Raw genomic sequence first — 19467 nt, 5'->3', positions numbered from 1 at the left:
AAATATATAGAAATAATATGTACAGCTAAACGTGTCCAAGTATCTTATAGGAATGAAGTCAGACCATGGAAATCCACACCTGCGATGGAGAAACTTTGGATCAAGGGACTTGTTATGGAACCAACTAGAGCTGAACCTGGTACAGAAGTTGAATTCTGCTGGGAACGGGCAGATATGCTGGACATGTGCTGGATGATTTCAAATATGGAATGTACTTTGATATAAAAAATAATGGGTTAGAGGTTTTTTGAAGGAAGGATAAAGATAGAGTAACCTTGTATTGTCAGTAGACGTCTCCCTTGCACCATGAAATAGGTCAGTCCACTCGTTGTTTTGACAGGAAATTAATTAAGTATTTGGTAATCTGGGAATTTCTAAGAAAATATATAATAAACGATTTACTGTTTGTATATCTTATCTTCAGAAAGCGTGAAGCTTGATAAAAATGCACAATTCCGGCTAAAAAAGTGGATGTTAATCACACCTTGCCACATAGACGGCCGGAGAGGGTGGCGTCAGACCAGAGCCAGGTAATAAAACAACAAGAGAGAGGTGGAGTTTGGTTGAGCTGAGTGAATGCTTTCGCTCAGCATTTAATAAATAAACAGAACAGAAAATAAAAAGATTGTAAGACAAAAACACACAGGACACGGCACTCGTTGCCAAAACAAAAAGACAAACGAACAAACACGGTGAGTGAAAATAAACAATCATTTACTTTTTCCTTCGTTTTACTATTTAGTTTCTCCTTCTCCACACTCGTTCTCCACTCACCGAACTCCCAACCCCGAGTGAGTGAAAACATGCAGCTTTTATGCAGTTGTACCGAGAATCGATTGCTAGTCAATCATTCAATTGGAATCTCGGTACAAATGCACGTGAATTAATTAAAGTGCACTTTCCCGTGTTCATATACTAATACTTTAAATGAACGTGATGTGATTTGTGCCATCCTCGTGCCTAAATACAAATCTACATTTTAAATACTCGTGCTGCACACACCCATTTATATCCCGTGTACCAACTACAATACACCAACATTAACACACGCAACATACAACATATAACACACAAATGCACACAGGGGCGGGGCACATTGCCACATATACCCCCCCTTGTGCGTAGCACACATGGCCTCAACGGCCACCTCCCCCCTTAAAAACCCAGCAGTCCAGGACAAAGTCTCGGGCTGGGAAGTGAGGCTTCAGTGGGCCCTATGGCTGGCAATGCTGTCAGCACCCCTGCCGGTAGTGGCATGGCTGACAGCATGCTGGTCCACTCCTGCAGTGAAATTCCTGCGGGGGATGCTGGTCTCCTGACCTCTCCCCCTTTCTTCGTAGCCGGTAGCTCCCTCCTGTGGGGCTCCGGCCACAAGAACTCCTGCAACAAACTTCTGCTGGGGAAAGTGGTCTCCTGACCTCTCCCCCTGTCTTTGTAGCCGGTAACTCCCCTTTCTGGGGCTCCGGCCACCGTAATCCCTGTGGTGGAGGTTGGGGAAACAGAGACAGCTCCTGCTGTTCTGCTCCTGGCAGTGGCGGAGGCAGAGGCAGCTCCTGCTGCTCTCCTCCTGGCAGTGGTGGAGGCAGAGGCAGCTCCTGCTCCTCTGCTCCTGGTGGTGTCGGAACCAGCAGGTATTCACCCTCTGCTGATGGAGGTGGGAGGGGCAAGCAGGCTGTGGCGGTACTGGCTCCCTCTGCTGTGGCGGCTGGGCTGGTGTGTGCCGTGCTCCCTTCAGCAGCATAAATAGAGGCTGCTGGGGGACACCAGCATCCTGCCCTTCTCCCCCCAGAAAAATTCAGGAGGTTGAGCCTGTAACTCCTCCCCTTCTGGCTCTTGAGACGGCAGCGGCAGGTGAACCAACAGGCATGCTTCCTCTGCTGGTGGACACGGGGACAGCAGGCATTGTTCCTCTGCTGGTGGACATGGAGACAGCAGGCATTTTTCCTCTGCTGGTGGACGCGGGGACAGCAGGCATTCTTCCTCTGCTGGTGGAGATGGGGACAGCAGGCATTGTTCTTCTGCTGGTGGAGGTGGAACCAGCAGGCATTCTCTCTCTGCTGGCAGCTTGGGTCCTAGGGCTGTGGAAGCACCGACTTCCCCCTCTTGAGCTATGGATGCACCGACTCCCCCCTCTTTGGGCTGTGGACGCACCGACTCCTCCCTCTTGGGCGTAGGACGTTCGGGCTCCTCCCACTCAGGCGTAGGTCGTTCGGGCTCCTCCCGCTTGGGCTGTGGACGCTCTGGCTCCTCCCGCTTGGGCTGTGGACACTCAGGCTCCTCCCGCTTGGGCTGTGGACGCTCTGACTCCTCCCACTTGGGCTGTGTACGCTCAGGCTCCTCCCATTCAGGCATAGGACGTGGCAGCAAGGGCTCCTCTTCTTCATTCTGCATGGGGAATAGGGACAACGTGTGCCGATATGCCCCACAGCCATGGCACCACTCCCCCATCCCAGTCTTTGGGCCATTGCCTGAAGGGTCCTGTGGACGGAGCAGGGTATGGTGGTGTGGCTAGTTTGGCCACAGTCGAAACACCACAGCCCTGCTTCCACCTTTCTCCCTTTGCCCTCCTGTGCTCCTCTCCAGCCTCTTCTCCACATTTCTTTTCCTTTTGTTTTTCAATAAAACTGCAGTTCCCGCTCTGGCCTGAGTCCTGGAGGCGCTGTAGATCCCACGCAGGACACCACGTGTCACAAAGACGGCCGGAGTGGGTGGCGTCAGACCAGAGCCAGGAAATAAAACAAACAAATACTGTACAGGGCTGCTCGCCCTGTTACACACCTATAAATTGATGTTTCCAAAAACAAGATAAGAAAGGGATTCTTTGCAACATATAAATCAACATTAAAACTTAGCAGCCAAGGTCTTAAGAAAAAACCTGTTTCGGCTGGATTTTGTATGAACAAAGGACAGGGTCAAGCCTAGTTCGGTCATTATAAAATATATACAAGTTGAATGCATTTATACTGGACTGTATTTGGATTTAAATCTTAGAAGGAATCACCAAAATAAAGTGATATTATAAATTCTAGGAGCAATTGTTAAACTGAAGTAAATTAATTCAAAGTTTATCTTATAATGCCATATTTATAGTTAAAAAAGGTTCAGTGCTAATTGACACTGTTTATAGTTTATAATGGTCAAAAAATAGAAATTAGACACAAAGGTATTGCAAATTAATAAAATAAATGATTAACCTTTTCTAGACAGAATGATATCTGAAACTAAAAATACCTATTTGATTTCATAGGATTAAGCATATGTTTTAAGTATTTGGTATAATGAGAAAGCATATTATTTAAACTGACGAGTGGTATTGCTTGTTCATGACTTTACTGTAGTGATAAAAAGATTAAAAGCCAGAGCAGTATTCGATTTAATTAATTGGGAAAGTGGTACAGTTTCTTTCTCCTTCTATTGAACAAAAAGACCTTTATACATTATGATATCCATTGCATTACAGAATATAAAAGGTATTATGCTATGTTCTTGTGTTAGTTTGTAATGATATACTATAATGTACCTTGTTATTATTGCACTATACTATTGTCTAATGATGGTAGAGGGAGTCATTATAATGTGGTTCTTTAAAACTGCTGCCTAGCATTGAGGAAAAGGGGCCTCTCTCCTTATCAAGATGTATGGGCTTTAGAGAAAGGAGGGGTCTTCTTACATTCCACTCCAGCAAAGCTGCAAGTCTTATAGATTTGGAATTTAAGGTTTATGGAATTAGTGGTTTAGCACAGATAAGAATATATCTTGAAATAATATGCAAAAATTATGGCTTAACAGACATTGATAGGTCATATATCTAAAAAAACTGTTTGCACAGACTTTGGCCTTGAAAAAACAAGAGACTGTTGAAATTGCTTGCAATAGCATATTCTCAGTCAGGTACAGGTCAGAGCCTGGTTAGTGCATCTTTTAAGGGATAAATAATTGTAATGAAAATTATTACCACTTAAACTTAGTGAAACTAATTGACTTGAATATTGTATGAAACAAACTTTTTGTCAAATACTCTGTTAGACAATGGTATATAGTATCAAAACTGACTCATTAAAAACATGATGAAACACAATATGAGGTTAAAAGAAACACATACCTTTAATTTAGCAAAATATAATCAATTAGAGATGATGTCACATATTAAAAACATCTCTCATATATAACACATATAAAAATAGTGTTTTGCATGCACATATAACAGTAGTGTTTTTATATTATATTATAGACCAGGATCAGGGGAACCTTGGTTCAGTTGACTTTTCAGATAAAGGAGGGGTTCGGAGGAAAAACAAGGAATGAGATCATAGGTTTGGAGTTGGACAAATATGAAGTCTTGAATTTATTGGTACATGACTCCAATTAATTCTGAAAAGTTGGTCCGGATCTTTTGAAAACTATCATTTGTAAAAGGGATACGAGCTGTCTCAACAGATTAATGATTGGATTTAATTGAGGCGTCCCATGTATCCCAATGAGATGAAAAACCTATAAAACTCCTAAGTAATTACAATGGAGTACCACACTCATACCTGACAGGGTAATGTGGTCCATTATGTGCAGACCTACACAGTTGAGCTGATTGAACTCAATTTGCCTGGTGAAGACAGTTATATTCTTTTACGATTTATATTTAAGGGTAAGCATTAATCAATTATTATTTTATCTCACATGTATCGCATGCATTGCTATAAAGGATTCACAATATGTTCTAGAATTAAGAGAGTATTCTGTTGAATGTGCTGAAAGATACCATTGGGTGCTTTGGGTGATGTGTTCTTGGCCTGCCCGCAGCCCTTGCAAATACATATAAATGTATTAAAGTGTTAACGTTGATATCTGTTAAGACACTGGACTGCCCAGAGCATCTGTCAGCTGGGGATATGAAGTAGCCTGTAGCTACTAAATCCAATATTTAACCGTTAATAAACCAAATGAGTACTGATCATACTCTGATTCGTAAAAAAAAACTTTAAATACATAAGTCTGTGAATTTCTTGAGTACTAAATTAGTCATCTGGATATATTGCGGGTCCAGTGCATGAACAATAACCCACTAGGAGTAACAATATCTCTGTCCTCCTAACGTCTCCCCTGAGATAAGAGTCTGTGCTGAGCAAACAAAAAGAGTATGTAAGAAATGTGAACCCTCAGGATTCGTGACAATGTTATCTTATCAAGGTTAGGTTTCACTTTCACCTTCGCTCTTCTAAACATTTTTCCCCCCTGTCTCAACCCAGTCCTCCTTCTCTCTTTTGTTGTTTCCAATTCCCTCAGCCACAGTTAGCATAGTTTACCCTAAAGGGCAAGTTATGCACAGCCCTTCTGTTGCACAGTCCCCAGCAGCTTGTAACTGCTCTACCCCCTACTTACTTGTTGATGCAGCTTCCAACCGGACCCCCGGCTCCCTTGCAATATCTGTCGATAGTGCTTGGTAATCAGCAGCCTCCATTTCTAAGAAAAAAGATGAAAATGAAAGTAGAAAAAGCTACAAATAAAATCCCCAAACAGAGATTCCTCCACTAGCACAGTGTAGGTTTCACCTCAGATCACATGACCAATCCCACAATCCACCAGGCTTATTCAAGGTGGTGTGGCCACAGGCGGTTGCTGTTCTGTGTTTATGACTTTTATGTTAGGTAAGCTGGGGGTGATTCCGCCGAGATTTCCTTTTTTTGTCCCGTTCACACATTTCAATGGTAAAATGTAATTACAAAAGTGTAATGCTTGCAGCACTTGATATTCCCAGGTGGTCTCCCATCCATGTACTAACCAAGCCCAACATTGCTTAGCTTCTGAGATCAGACGAGATCAGGCTTATTCAAATTGGTGTGGCCGCAGGCGATTGCAGTTCTCAATGCACGAAAAATATGGTTTACAAATGGTGTAAATCTATTGTAAAACTAAACAAACAAAGTTTGCAAAGTTTTCACATGTTGCAAACCTATTGTAAACTTTATTTTTACAACTGGTTTACAAGACCAAGAACTTTGGAGGACTTATAGTCCATTTGGACCTCAGGTTTGCACATTAGTAAAATAATGGTTTACAAACTATGTAAACCTATTGTAAAATATACAAACTTAGTTTGCAAAGTATGCACACATGTTGCAAACCTATTGTAAACTTTATTTTTACAAATGGTTTACTAGACCAAGAACCTAATGGAGGTCTTTTAGTCCATTTGGACCTCAGGTTTGCACATTAGTAAAATAATGGTTTACAAACTATGTAAACCTTTGCAAATGTATAGTTTAGAATGGTTTGCATAAATTGAATGGTAAACAGTATTTTTTCATCAGGTTTACAAAGTGATACAAACTTATTTCCACAGTATGCCCTTTTGGACATTAAGTTTAAAATGTTGTAAACCTGTCTTTGTGAATGGTTTACACAGACCATTTTAACCTGTTTTTTTGCATTACCTCTGTAAACAGCTGTGCACATAGCCATTAAATTTGCCAAATTTTAACCCCCCGTTTTTGTATTCTACATAACAAAGTTACTCGACTTGCAAGACGTTTGATTTAATCTGTTTAAAGTTACAATGAAAGGTCTTGCTAATGTTCTTTATTTAATGGAGTATCATTAAACCTGAAGTATTTACACTAGTTTGTAAAAAAAGAAAATAAGCATATAAGAATACAATACCTTTTGTAAAGTTAGCTAAAACAGTTAGGCAACTTTTAAATTAATACCAAACAAGTTTTTTTTAAGCATTTGTTTTTATTATTAAATATGCAAGCATAGATAACAGCATAAAACATATTTAGTTTTCCAGTAGGCCTTTTATTTATTTATTTATTTATTTATTTATTTATTTATTTACAGTGGCTCATTGAGGACATTGAAAATGTCTTTGTTATGTCGAGATCACAAGATCATTCTTCTCAGGATCTTGATCTTAGGAATAATGTGATAAGGAACCACATAAATAATAATAATAATAATAATAATAATAATAATAATAATAATAATAATAATAATAATAATAATAATAAAAGAAAAACACAATTCACAAAATGGGAGTCAAAACCATGTAAGATATCTCTTCCCAAATTTGTTATAACTTTAAATTGTGTCCTTTAAATTTCACCCATGTTAATCTTTAATCAACCATGAAAACTCAGCAGGCAAATCTGGTCTTTTGTAATTTGAAAATGTTCCTCTTTTGCAAGGAAGTTTGGATTTCCCTTTTTTTCAGAATGCCAAATGCAGCATCACATGCTTTTTTCCCCTCTTTAAATTTTTGTGACTCCCATTTTCGTGGTCAAATTACCTTCACAGATATTTTTCTCCTTCATTAAAGGGATTATCTTCCTCCTCAGATTCTTCTGTGCTCATCACAGTGACTTCCACAGGGAGCACTTTAAAGGCACTTATCTTCTTTTTTCTCCTCCTCCGATGCTGATGAATGAGGGACCCCCTGTATTCGAGTCTGGCATTTCTAAAAAATAAAATACAATATATATATATATATATATATATATATATATATATATATATATATATATATATATATATATATATATATATAATGATGATACTAATTAATTAATTAATTAATTAATTAATTAATTACTTCATATATATGCATATATATATATATATATATATATATATAATAGATGTTTTGCAGTGTTGCTCATATACAACCACCTCAACCAATATTACTTTTTTATTCTGAGGAACCACACTTTTGTCCAATCCGTTCTAGCTACAATACAATACAATATATAGCACTTAAAGAGTGTTTGTTTTAACATTAGCAAATATACTATTTTCGACTTGACTTGACTCCTTTTACAGCCCCTATTATTCTTAAAATATATGAGGACCGTTGGCAATTAATTACTGCATCCTATCGTCCTATAGTGGTAATGCCTTGTATTACTTATGACTGAGTTTGTAGTTGATCATAGTGCACATGATGAAATAGTTTCACAATTAGAAATGTTTATGATACTGCTTTATTCTTGCTAAGTGCAGTGTCATAAGTTCTGCCTTGTTTTGAAATTCAAACTGAACTTCATGTGGAAATGAGCTGTTTGACCTGTATGATTGATTTATTTGTTTGTGTGTTTTATACGGTGCAGTGCTCTGAGCGTCCTACACCAGAAACAAAACAAAGAGCAACTATCGCTTGGTCACTACAAAAAAGTGGTTTGATATCACCCAACCAAATAGCTTTCCAGCGATAACTAGCATCGCAAGCCTTTCACGTGATCCAATTTTATAGACAGCTTGTAAGTTGTTTTAAAGCTATCGCTTTTTAAGCAAAGTAAAAAAAAAAAAAAAAACACCATTCTGATATTTGCAACAACAAAAAAAGCCGGTCAGTGCCTCAAAGCGCTCCACTGACCCCATACATCAAACAAGCGCACACAAAACATTAATTTACAGTAGAACAATATTATTATATGAATTATTACTATTATATGTGGTTTCTGTTGCACACTTTTCTTTGCAAATGAGTTTTTGCCACAGTTCAAGTTAAGTTTTTTAATAAAGTAATGCGTATGATTTCTTTACATCCAAACATACTCTTTCCTGCTTCTGTGGAGGAGTGTCTCTGTCAGTGATGATAAAGCTGTTGCATTTTTAGATGTATTTTTTATTTAGCAGACACCTTTATCCAAGGCGACTTACAGAGAATAGGGTGTATGAACAATGCATCAGCTGCAGAGTCACTTACAAATACATCTCACCCGAAAGACGGAGCACAAGGAGGTTAAGTGACTTGCTCAGGGTCACACAATGAGTCAGTGACAGAGGTGGGATTTGAACCGGGGACCTCCTGGTTACAAGCCCTTTTCTTTAACCACTGGACCACTTTCTTTTTTATTTTTGTAGGCTGCTGCATGTACATACTTTTTGCTGCTTTGTTCTACTTCATTTTATTTGTGATGTCACCTGCTTCCGTTCAGATTATTCATTTCTTAAAGGCACAGTGCCGCAATACAGTGAACCTCGATCTACTATAGTAAATGTAATAATTAGGGCCGTAAGAGTTTTAAATTAGGGCTGTCACTCGATTAAAATGTTTGATTGGTTAATTTATGGGCATCAGCTAATTAATCTGTAGATTAATCGGATTAATCATTTTAAAATAATGGTAAAGCGGGTCCTGCACAATACCCTTTTTAAAACCCTTCACAACACGCAGCACACACACTACATGTACTCAGAAACTTGACCAGAAGTTTTTATGAAATATTTTCAGAACATTTCTTGTTAAGATTTTTTCTTAAAAGGGAAGTGATTCATCAAAGTTTCGCTCTTTTTTATTTTATAGATTTCCTGAAGAAAGAAAAGCGAGCCAGATGAGAAGAGAGTGATATGTGAAATTTGTAAAGTCAGCTATAATTCTGTACATTATGAGCAATACCACGAGCATTGTTGTACAAAAGGAACTGATCATCAACTGGAGAAGAATATATTGCCAAATGAAAGAAACCTGGAAAGTGGACGGTAACCAAGATGTGCCCAAAAATGTATTTGATGAAAATGTTTTGTCATTCTTTCCTGTATCTGAATTTAATATTGAGAACCACTCTGACAGTGAAAATGAAGAACAGTGGGAAGCAACTGCGGAAAAAGAGATGGCTGTAAATATAGAAGCAGGAATTTCTCAGAATTTAGATTATGTAGCAGAACAACTATACGCAAGCTCAGCAACAGTTCATGAAAAAGTGCTGAGGTTTGTTAGATGGTTATGTCTTTTTTTGATGGTGTTGCAGACACATTTTTTTATTTCTGATGTGGCAATCGATACATGGTTACAATTTTTTAAAGATTTGCTGACTGTGTTTGCTGAACCAGGAGGTATCCTTGGATTGACATTTAATGTCTTACCTTTCATTTCCTCTTATCCTCTGAATCATAGATAAGTGTTGACGCACGTCTCTGAGCGGTCTGTCGCACTATGTCTGTGGTTCGTTCATTTCCTCCTTATTCTATGAATCATAGGCAAGTGTTGACGCACATCTCTGAGCGGTCTGTCGCACTGTGTCCGTGGTTCGTTCATTTCCTCTCATTCTCTGAATCATAGGCAAGTGTTGACGCACGTCTCTGAGCGATCTGTCGCACTGTGTCCGTGGTTCGTTCATTTCCTCTTATTCTCTGAATCATAGGCAAGTGTTGACGCACGTCTCTGAGCGGTCTGTCGCACTATGTCTGTGGTTCATTCATTTCCTCCTTATTCTATGAATCATAGGCAAGTGTTGACGCACGTCTCTGAGCGGTCTGTCGCACTATGTCCGTGGTTCGTTCATTTCCTCTTATTCTCTGAATCATAGGCAAGTGTTGACACACGTCTCTGAGCGATCTGTCGCACTATGTCTGTGGTTCGTTCATTTCCTCCTTATTCTATGAATCATAGGCAAGTGTTGACGCACGTCTCTGAGCGGTCTGTCGCACTATGTCCCTGGTTCGTTCATTTTCTCTTTAATGCCAATCAAAGTGTCTGTTGCACTGGTTTGTTCATTCTGCTGTCTTATCAAAATGCTAAAAATGTGTTGCATGTAATTGTTGTTCTAAGAAAAAAATAATGTTTGTCTCTATCTCTAATTGAGATAGGAGTCTGGAGGCTCCATTTAGGACAGTAGTCCTGGCGAGTGCGGGTCTCCAGTTTGTGTGTGGTGAGTTATGTTTTTTTTGTGAGTGTTCGAGTTGTTTTGTTTAAATTGTTTGTTTGTTTATTTGGCTTATTAATAAATACACACACTGGTGCTTGCACCTGCCATCTCCTGTCTCTGAGGTTATGTTTATTATTTTTATTAATATGAGAAATAATCTTGATATTTCTTACATTGTACTTTTTTGTGGACATTCATGAAAAAGTACATTAGTACCTCAGTATTCGGTAAGTTATTTTTACCATCAACATGTTTCTACATTTTAATCGACTATCGTAAAATGGTGATCTTATTTGGTAATACTCATGAACTTATTTCATAGTGTGGTTCAGCATTGTAGGGCATCACTGAAAATGATGCTTTTGGTCATACCAGGAAAGGTCATTCTTTCATTTTTTTTCATTTACTTCTATAGTTTATTACAACCACTGTAAGCCTAAGAGGTGTAAGTGTGGTTTTCTGTAATAGTTTGTATATTTATTGTAAATCATGGAAGTTACACTTGATTCTAATTTAAACATATTATTGATTTTTATTTCCGACATGCTCTTTTAAATATTCAAAGGTCCATGTATTATTATTGTTGGTACAATTTATTATTTAACACTGTGATTGTAATTTTATATTTCTGCCATCTTGGCCAAGGTTCTTGAAATATACATTTTTCTCTCAAGTGATTTCCTGATTTAAGTAAAAGTTAATTTTTCAAATCATTAATCATAATAAAATAAATGTTTTTTTTTTTATTATCTGTACTTGAGTTAAAGAGCTTATCAGAATTAAGTTGATGTTGTTTGTTACCCAGATTTGATGTTTATATTCTACATAAACATTACTTTAACATATAAATAGTATTGTTCTTTTTGCAGACTTAAAGCAAATAGTTTTCTAACCTCTCTGTACCCTAGGCGCATATAGATAGATAGATAGACAGATAGATAGATAGATAATTAATGCTGCCCTTGATTTAAACCCTCACTCAGATGTCAGCTTTTTTCTACCCCTGCTCAAAAACTAAATTAAGAAACTCACAACTCTGGCTATGTACATGTGACGCTCCCGACAAGACTACAGCCTCAATCCACCATGTAACACAAACTAATGTACACACACGTTAGTAAGCAAATGTTATTTTATGGTACAGTCCCGACAGACAACCCAAGATGAACTACTTACAGCACAGCAGACCTTCATGTTTTTTTGTTTTTTTTCCCGGCAGAGTTCAGTGCCAACACAGCAGGGGATAAAACAAGGAGGAAGATGGGCCGAATTGCCCTCAGCTTGGATGGTGAAAACTTAACTCAAATTGAATCACTAGGAAACAACAGCCAAGTACAATTTAGTTAGGGTAATGAAAGAAAAGTTAAGCAGTCCAAGGTAGGTGATGAGGAGACACCAGAAGGTGGTGAAACACGGCATTGTCCTGATGCTTATGGACAGCTGATACCATCAATGAGTGACAAAAGATGAGAAGGAGTGAGCCCGGGACATAAAACATTGCATGTGTTTGCCCAGAGCGTTCAGCATGATGGACTGGTCATGCCTTCCATGAGCAGTTGATTTTGCTGAGCATACCATGGGCAAACACATGTAATGTTGCTTAACACTTTTTTATGGTATAGTGATAAAAAAAAAAAAATCACAATGAAATACTGCAAACTGCCAACCCACAAAAATGGTATTGATAGTAGGATTTCACTATGTCATCAGTTTTATATATTTGTTTTCAGAGAATGTGGGGCACTGAAAACATAGGAAAGCTCTGACAATTTAAAAAAAAATATTACACTGAAGCTTTCTCCTAAAGTTACAAAACACAATTAAAAGGACTGGGGGAATCAGCTAGCAATATAAACTATATGGCCACTGCATTATCTATTCAATACTATTTTATACCAGAAAGATTGTGAGTAAACCATATAAATATACCTTTTTTAACCTAAGGTTTAAAATGGTTTACAATTGTAGTGTATACTAGGTACAAACCAGTTTTACTCAACATATTGTCACAAAATCCACGTGTTCAGATTTCTTTACGTACTCTTTTTATTTGCTCAGCACACACTCTTATCTCAGGGGAGACGTTAGGAGGACAGAGATGTTATTACTCCTAGTGGGATATAGTTCGTGCTCTGGACCCGCAGTATATTCGGATGACCAATATAGTACCCAAGAAATTGACAGACTCATGTATCTAAAGTGTTTTTACGAATCAGAGTATGATCAGTACTCCTTCGGTTTATTAACAGTTAAATATTGGATTGAGTAGCTACAGGCTGCTTCATATCCCCAGCTGACAGACGTTCTGGGCAGTCCAGTGTCTTAACAGATATTAACGTTAACACTTTAATACATCTTTATGTATTAGTGCAGCCGGCAGGCCTGGCAACGACCACGACACTAAATACACCCAGTAGCCTCTTTTCAGCACATTCAACAAATGTTCTCCTATCTTCTAAACATAGCGTGAGTCCCTTATAGCAATACATGCAATACATGTGAGATAAAATAATAATTGATTAATGCTTACCCTTTAATATAGATCGTAAAAGGATATGACTGTCTTCACCAGGCAAATTAAACTGAGTTAAATCAGTTCAATTGTGTTTTTGGTTTGCAGAAGATGGACCACCTTGCCCTGTCTGGGATGAGTGTGGTACTCCATTGAAATTACTCTGGAGTTTTATAGGTTTTTCGTCTCATTGGAATACATGGGACGCCTCAATTAAATCCAATCATTAATCAGGTGGGACAGTTCTTATCCATTTTACAAATAATAGTTTTCAAAAGATCCGGACTAACTTTTCAGAATTAATAGGGGTCATGTACTCAATAAATTCAAAACCTCACATTTGTTTCAACTCTTATGATCTCATTTCTTTGCTTTCCTCCAAGCCCCTCCTTTATCTGAAAAGTTAAGTGAACCAAGGTTCCCAGGATCTTGGTTTATAATATAATATAAAAACACTACTGCATGCAAAACACTAATTTTATATGTGTTATATATGAGAGATGTTCTTAATATGTGACATCATCTTCTAAGTGATTATATTATGCTAAATTAAAGGTATGTGTTTCTTTTATCTTCATATTGTTTCATCATTTTGTTAATGAGTCAGTTTTGATTCCATATACCATTGTCTAACAGAGTATTTGACAAAAGTTTGTCTCATACAATATTCAAGTCATGTAGTTTCACTAGGTTTAAGTGGTAATAGTTTTCATTACAATTATTTATCCCTTAAGAGATGCACTGACCTGGCTCTGACCGATACCTGACTCTGAGAATATGTTACTGCTAGCAGTTTCCACAGTCTCTTGTTTTTTTCCAAGGTCAGAGTCTGTGCAAACACTTTATTAGATATATGACCTGTCCATTAAGCCATGATTTGTGCATATTATTTCAAGACATTTACTTATCAGTACTAAACCACTAACTCCATAAACCTTAACACTACAAGTCTATGAGATTTGCAATTTTGCTGAAGTGGAATGTAAGATGACCCCCTCCTTTCTCTACAGCCCATATGAGGCCCTTTTCACTGCAGCAGTTTCAAATAACCACATTATAAGGATTCCATCTACCATCATTAGACAATAGTATAGTGGATTAATAACAAGGTACATTATAGTAAATTATTACAAACTTAACACAAAAACACAACACAACACCTTTTAACTTCTATAATTCAATGGATATCATAATGTCTAGAAGTCTTATTGTTCAATAGAAAGAAGAATTAATCTTCCTCTTTCTCAATTAATTCAATTGAATACTGCTCCAGCTTTTAATCTTCTTATCACTAAAGCAAAGTCGTGAACAAGCAATAATACTTGTCAGTTTTAAATAATATGTTTTCTCATTATAGCAAATACTTAAAACATATTATTAATCTTATGAAATAACTGTTATGAACTATAAACAGTGTCAATTAGCACTGAACCTGTTTCATTATAAGATAATCTTTCAATTAATTTACCTCTGTTTATCAGTTGCTATAATATTACTTTGGTGAATCCCTCTTAAGATTTAAATCCAAATATAGGCCAGTATAACTGCATTCAACTAGGCTTGACCCTTCTCTTTGTTCATACAAAATCCAGCCGAGACAGAATTTTTTTCTCAAGACCTCTGGCTGTTAGTTAATCTTTTGGTCATAAAGAGTCTCTTCTTATCTTGTGTTTTTAGGGCATACATTTGTAGATTAACGTTCACTTTTAGACGGAATGGTGCTTTTTATCAAGCGTCATGCTTTCTGAAGATAAGATATACTAGTGGTAAATCGTTCATTATATATATTTTCTTAGGGAATCTCAGACTACTAAGTATTTAATTGAATACATGTGTAATTCCAAACAAGAGAGGACTGACCTATTTCATGGAGCAAGAGAGCCACATACTAGTGGTACAAGGATACTCTTTCTTTATCCTTCCTAATATCTTTGACACTTCATTTTATAATACATTCCATATTTGAAATCGCCTAGTACATATTCAGCATATCCCCATGTTTCCAGCAGGATTCTTCTGTGCCGGGTTCAGCTCTGGTTGGTTCCACGAAAACGACAACAGGCCCCTTTATCCAAAGTTTAGCATCACAGGTGTGAGACGCCATCTTCCTCACTTCGTACCTACAAGATACTTGGACACGTTTAGCTGGGACACCTTCTACAAATTCCAATTTACCTAGATGTGCTTATTTCACTAAATGATCTCCTTCACAATTTATGCATTCAATCCTCTTAATATCCTTTGGATCTACATTTAGATGAGAAAAAGAAATTCCTTCAGAATCATTACATTCAAACAAGATTCTACAGTGTTTAGCTAAATGACTACAGGCTGGACAAAGTTTGGGCCCAGTCACTGATGACTTGCTTTGGCACATATTACATGCACACATAACAAGAGGATTATGTTTCAATTTGTGTGTCAGGGTTAATTCTGCACCATGTACAAAAGTTCTGGATCTGTATACATTGTTACTATACATTCCCTTCTGTTCGCACAGAGTCACTTTGCGAGGTACGCCTTCCATCCAGAACACTAAAGGAGGCCAAAACTCACTGTTATTCATATTTTCTGGTATCCAATTACTGTTCTTTTCCACATCATCAATAGCAAACTTAACATAACTGAATCTGTTTCATTTGATGAACCATTTACTGTAGCTTACTGAGATCCTCCATGCAATGGAGTCTAATGTTTTACTATATGGAATAACTAGTTCAGCGTCACCTGCGACAATATGTTTCTTGTAAACATTCTGCAAACTTAAATTTTACATGCGGTTTCCTATACACCTGCAAACCTTTTGTAAACCTAAGGTTTTTTGGTGTGTAATTTACAAACATTGTGCAAACATTGTAAACATAATGTTTACTCACATAGGTGTGTGTAAACTTAATGTAAACATACAGATTACAAAATGGTTTACTATGACGTTGTAAACCCCTGCAAACTTAAGGTTCATAAATTGTTTACAAATGTACTAAATTTGTAAACCTTTATTTTCGTGCAGTGTCTGCTTTTATGACTTATATTCGGTGAGCTGGGGGTGATTCCTCCGAGATTTCGTTTTGTACTAACCAAGCCCAACATTGCTTAGCTTCTGAGATCAGACTTATTCAAGGTGGTGTGGCCGCAGGCGATTGCATTTCTGCTTTCATGACTTTTATTTTTAGTGAGCTGGGGTTGATTCCTCCAAAATTTCCTTTTGTCCTCCACACATTTCAATTGTAAAATGTAATGCCTGAAGCACTTGATATTCCCAGGTGGTCTCCCATCCAAGTACTAACCAAGCCCAACATTGCTTAGCTTCTGAGATCAGACTTATTCAAGGTGGTGTGGCCGCAGGCGACTGCATTTCTGCTTTCATGACTTTTATGTTTAGTGAGCTGGGGGTGATTCCTCCAAAATTTCCTTTTGTCCTCCACACATTTCAATTGTAAAATGTAATTACAAAAATGTAATGCCTGCAGCACTTGATATTCCCAGGTGGGCTCCCATCCAAGTACTAACCAAGCCCAACATTGCTTAGCTTCTGAGATCAGACTTATTCAAGGTGGTGTGGTTGCAGGCGATTGCATTTCTGCTTTCATGACTTTTATGTTTAGTGAGCTGTGGGTGATTCCACCAAAATTTCCTTTTGTCCTCCACACATTTCAATTGTAAAATGTAATGCCTGCAGCACTTGATATTCCCAGGTGGTCTCCCATCCAAGTACTAACCAAGCCCAACATTGCTTAGCTTCTGAGATCAGACTTATTCAAGGTGGTGTGGCCGCAGGCGATTGCATTTCTGCTTTCATGACTTTTATGTTTAGTGAGCTGTGGGTGATTCCACCAAAATTTCCTTTTGTCCTCCACACATTTCAATTGTAAAATGTAATGCCTGCAGCACTTGATATTCCCAGGTGGTCTCCCATCCAAGTACTAAACAAGCTCAACATTGCTTAGCATCTGAGATCAGACTTATTCAAGGTGGTGTGGCCACACGCGATTGCATTTCTGCTTTCATGACTTTTATGTTTAGTGAGCTGGGAGTGATTCCTCCAAAATTTCCTTTTGTCCTCCACACATTTCAGTTGTAAAATGTAATTACAAAAATGTAATGCCTGCAGCACTTGATATTCCCAGGCGGTCTCCCATCCAAGTACTAACCAAGCCCAACATTGCTTAGCTTAGCTTCTGAGATCAGACGAGATCAGGCTTATTCAAGGTGGTGTGGCCGCAGGCGATTGCATTTCTGCTTTCATGACTTTTATGTTTAGTGAGCTGGGGGTGATTCCTCCAAAATGTCCTTTTATCCACACATTTCAATTGTAAAATGTAATTACAAAAATGTAATGCCTGCAGCACTTGATATTCCCAGGTGGTCTCCCATCCAAGTACTAACCAAGCCCCAACATTGCTTAGCTTCTGAGATCAGACGAGATCAGGCTTATTCACGGTGGTGTGGCCGCAGGCGATTGCATTTCTGCTTTCATGACTTTTATGTTTAGTGAGCTGGGGGTGATTCCTCCAAAATTTCCTTTTGTCGTCCACACATTTCAATTGTAAAATGTAATGCCTGCAGCACTTGATATTCCCAGGTGGTCTCCCATCCAAGTATTAACCAAGTCCAACATTGCTTAGCTTCTGAGATCAGACTTATTCAAGGTGGTGTGGCCGCAGGCGATTGCATTTTTCCTTTCATGACTTTTATGTTTAGTGAGCTGGGGGTGATTCCTCCAAAATTTCCTTTTGTCGTCCACACATTTCAATTGTAAAATGTAATGCCTGAAGCACTTGATATTCCCAGGTGGTCTCCCATCCAAGTACTAAACAAGCTCAACATTGCTTAGCATCTGAGATCAGACTTATTCAAGGTGGTGTGGCCACACGCGATTGCATTTCTGCTTTCATGACTTTTATGTTTAGTGAGCTGGGAGTGATTCCTCCAAAATTTCCTTTTGTCCTCCACACATTTCAGTTGTAAAATGTAATTACAAAAATGTAATGCCTGCAGCACTTGATATTCCCAGGTGGTCTCCCATCCAAGTACTAACCAAGCCCAACATTGCTTAGCTTAGCTTCTGAGATCAGACGAGATCAGGCTTATTCAAGGTGGTGTGGCCGCAGGCGATTGCATTTCTGCTTTCATGACTTTTATGTTTAGTGAGCTGGGGGTGATTCCTCCAAAATGTCCTTTTATCCACACATTTCAATTGTAAAATGTAATTACAAAAATGTAATGCCTGCAGCACTTGATATTCCCAGGTGGTCTCCCATCCAAGTACTAACCAAGCCCCAACATTGCTTAGCTTCTGAGATCAGACGAGATCAGGCTTATTCACGGTGGTGTGGCCGCAGGCGATTGCATTTCTGCTTTCATGACTTTTATGTTTAGTGAGCTGGGGGTGATTCCTCCAAAATTTCCTTTTGTCGTCCACACATTTCAATTGTAAAATGTAATGCCTGCAGCACTTGATATTCCCAGGTGGTCTCCCATCCAAGTACTAACCAAGCACAACATTGCTTAGCTTCTGAGATCAGACGAGATCAGGCTTATTCAAGGTGGTGTGGCCGCAGGCGATTGCATTTCTGCTTTCATGACTTTTATGTTTAGTGAGCTGGGGGTGATTCCTCCAAAATTTCCTTTTGTCCTCCACACATTTCAATTGTAAAATGTAATGCCTGCAGCACTTGATATTCCCAGGTGGTCTCCCATCCAAGTACTAACCAAGCCCAACATTGCTTAGCTTCTGAGATCAGACGAGATCAAGCTTATTCAAGGTGGTGTGGCCGCAGGCGATTGCATTTCTGCTTTCATGACTTTTATGTTTAGTGAGCTGGGGGTGATTCCTCCAAAATTTCCTTTTGTCCTCCACACATTTCAATTGTAAAATGTAATGCCTGCAGCACTTGATATTCCCAGGTGGTCTCCCATCCAAGTACTAACCAAGCCCAACATTGCTTAGCTTCTGAGATCAGACGAGATCAGGCTTATACAAGGTGGTGTGGCCGCAGGCGATTGCATATCTGCTTTCATGACTTTTATGTTTATTGAGCTGGGGGTGATTCCTCCAAAATTTCCTTTTGTCCTCCACACATTTCAATTGTAAAATGTAATGCCTGCAGCACTTGATATTCCCAGGTGGTCTCCCATCCAAGTACTAACCAAGCCCAACATTGCTTCGCTTCTGAGATCAGACGAGATCAGGCTTATTCAAGGTGGTGTGGCCGCAGGCGATTGCATTTCTGCATTCATGACTTTTATGTTTAGTGAGCTGGGGGTGATTCCTCCAAAATTTCCTTTTGTCCTCCACACATTTCAATTGTAGAA

At 38.5% G+C, this 19467-nt stretch overlaps 4 non-coding genes and 9 pseudogenes across 4 annotated transcripts; all 13 read right to left on the bottom strand.

The window, feature by feature from the left end:
• Positions 1 to 5727: 5727 nt before the first annotated feature.
• LOC131713840 (5S ribosomal RNA) lies at positions 5728 to 5846 on the bottom strand (annotated as a pseudogene).
• A 10544-nt stretch (positions 5847 to 16390) lies between these two features.
• Positions 16391 to 16499, bottom strand: LOC131716428 (5S ribosomal RNA; annotated as a pseudogene).
• Positions 16500 to 16613: 114 nt separating this feature from the next.
• LOC131716474 (5S ribosomal RNA) lies at positions 16614 to 16722 on the bottom strand (annotated as a pseudogene).
• A 100-nt stretch (positions 16723 to 16822) lies between these two features.
• LOC131715750 (5S ribosomal RNA) lies at positions 16823 to 16931 on the bottom strand (annotated as a pseudogene).
• Positions 16932 to 17254: 323 nt separating this feature from the next.
• Positions 17255 to 17378, bottom strand: LOC131713381 (5S ribosomal RNA; annotated as a pseudogene).
• Positions 17379 to 17489: 111 nt separating this feature from the next.
• Positions 17490 to 17609, bottom strand: LOC131713453 (5S ribosomal RNA; annotated as a pseudogene).
• A 100-nt stretch (positions 17610 to 17709) lies between these two features.
• Positions 17710 to 17818, bottom strand: LOC131716457 (5S ribosomal RNA; annotated as a pseudogene).
• A 323-nt stretch (positions 17819 to 18141) lies between these two features.
• Positions 18142 to 18265, bottom strand: LOC131713244 (5S ribosomal RNA; annotated as a pseudogene).
• A 111-nt stretch (positions 18266 to 18376) lies between these two features.
• On the bottom strand, positions 18377 to 18496 carry LOC131713452 (5S ribosomal RNA; annotated as a pseudogene).
• Positions 18497 to 18596: 100 nt separating this feature from the next.
• LOC131712630 (5S ribosomal RNA) lies at positions 18597 to 18715 on the bottom strand. Its single transcript, XR_009314521.1, has one exon. It is a non-coding gene; the product is annotated as a 5S ribosomal RNA (ribosomal RNA).
• A 100-nt stretch (positions 18716 to 18815) lies between these two features.
• LOC131710492 (5S ribosomal RNA) lies at positions 18816 to 18934 on the bottom strand. The gene has a single exon (XR_009312364.1). It is a non-coding gene; the product is annotated as a 5S ribosomal RNA (ribosomal RNA).
• Positions 18935 to 19034: 100 nt separating this feature from the next.
• Positions 19035 to 19153, bottom strand: LOC131709849 (5S ribosomal RNA). Its single transcript, XR_009311713.1, has one exon. It is a non-coding gene; the product is annotated as a 5S ribosomal RNA (ribosomal RNA).
• A 100-nt stretch (positions 19154 to 19253) lies between these two features.
• LOC131710440 (5S ribosomal RNA) lies at positions 19254 to 19372 on the bottom strand. The gene has a single exon (XR_009312312.1). It is a non-coding gene; the product is annotated as a 5S ribosomal RNA (ribosomal RNA).
• Positions 19373 to 19467: the final 95 nt, after the last annotated feature.

This window comes from Acipenser ruthenus, chromosome 44 (assembly GCF_902713425.1).
Source record: "Acipenser ruthenus chromosome 44, fAciRut3.2 maternal haplotype, whole genome shotgun sequence".
In the NCBI taxonomy this organism is placed as follows: domain Eukaryota; kingdom Metazoa; phylum Chordata; class Actinopteri; order Acipenseriformes; family Acipenseridae; genus Acipenser; species Acipenser ruthenus.
The sequence above is the reverse complement of the archived record's forward strand: the minus strand, read 5'-3'. Positions and strand labels throughout refer to the sequence as shown.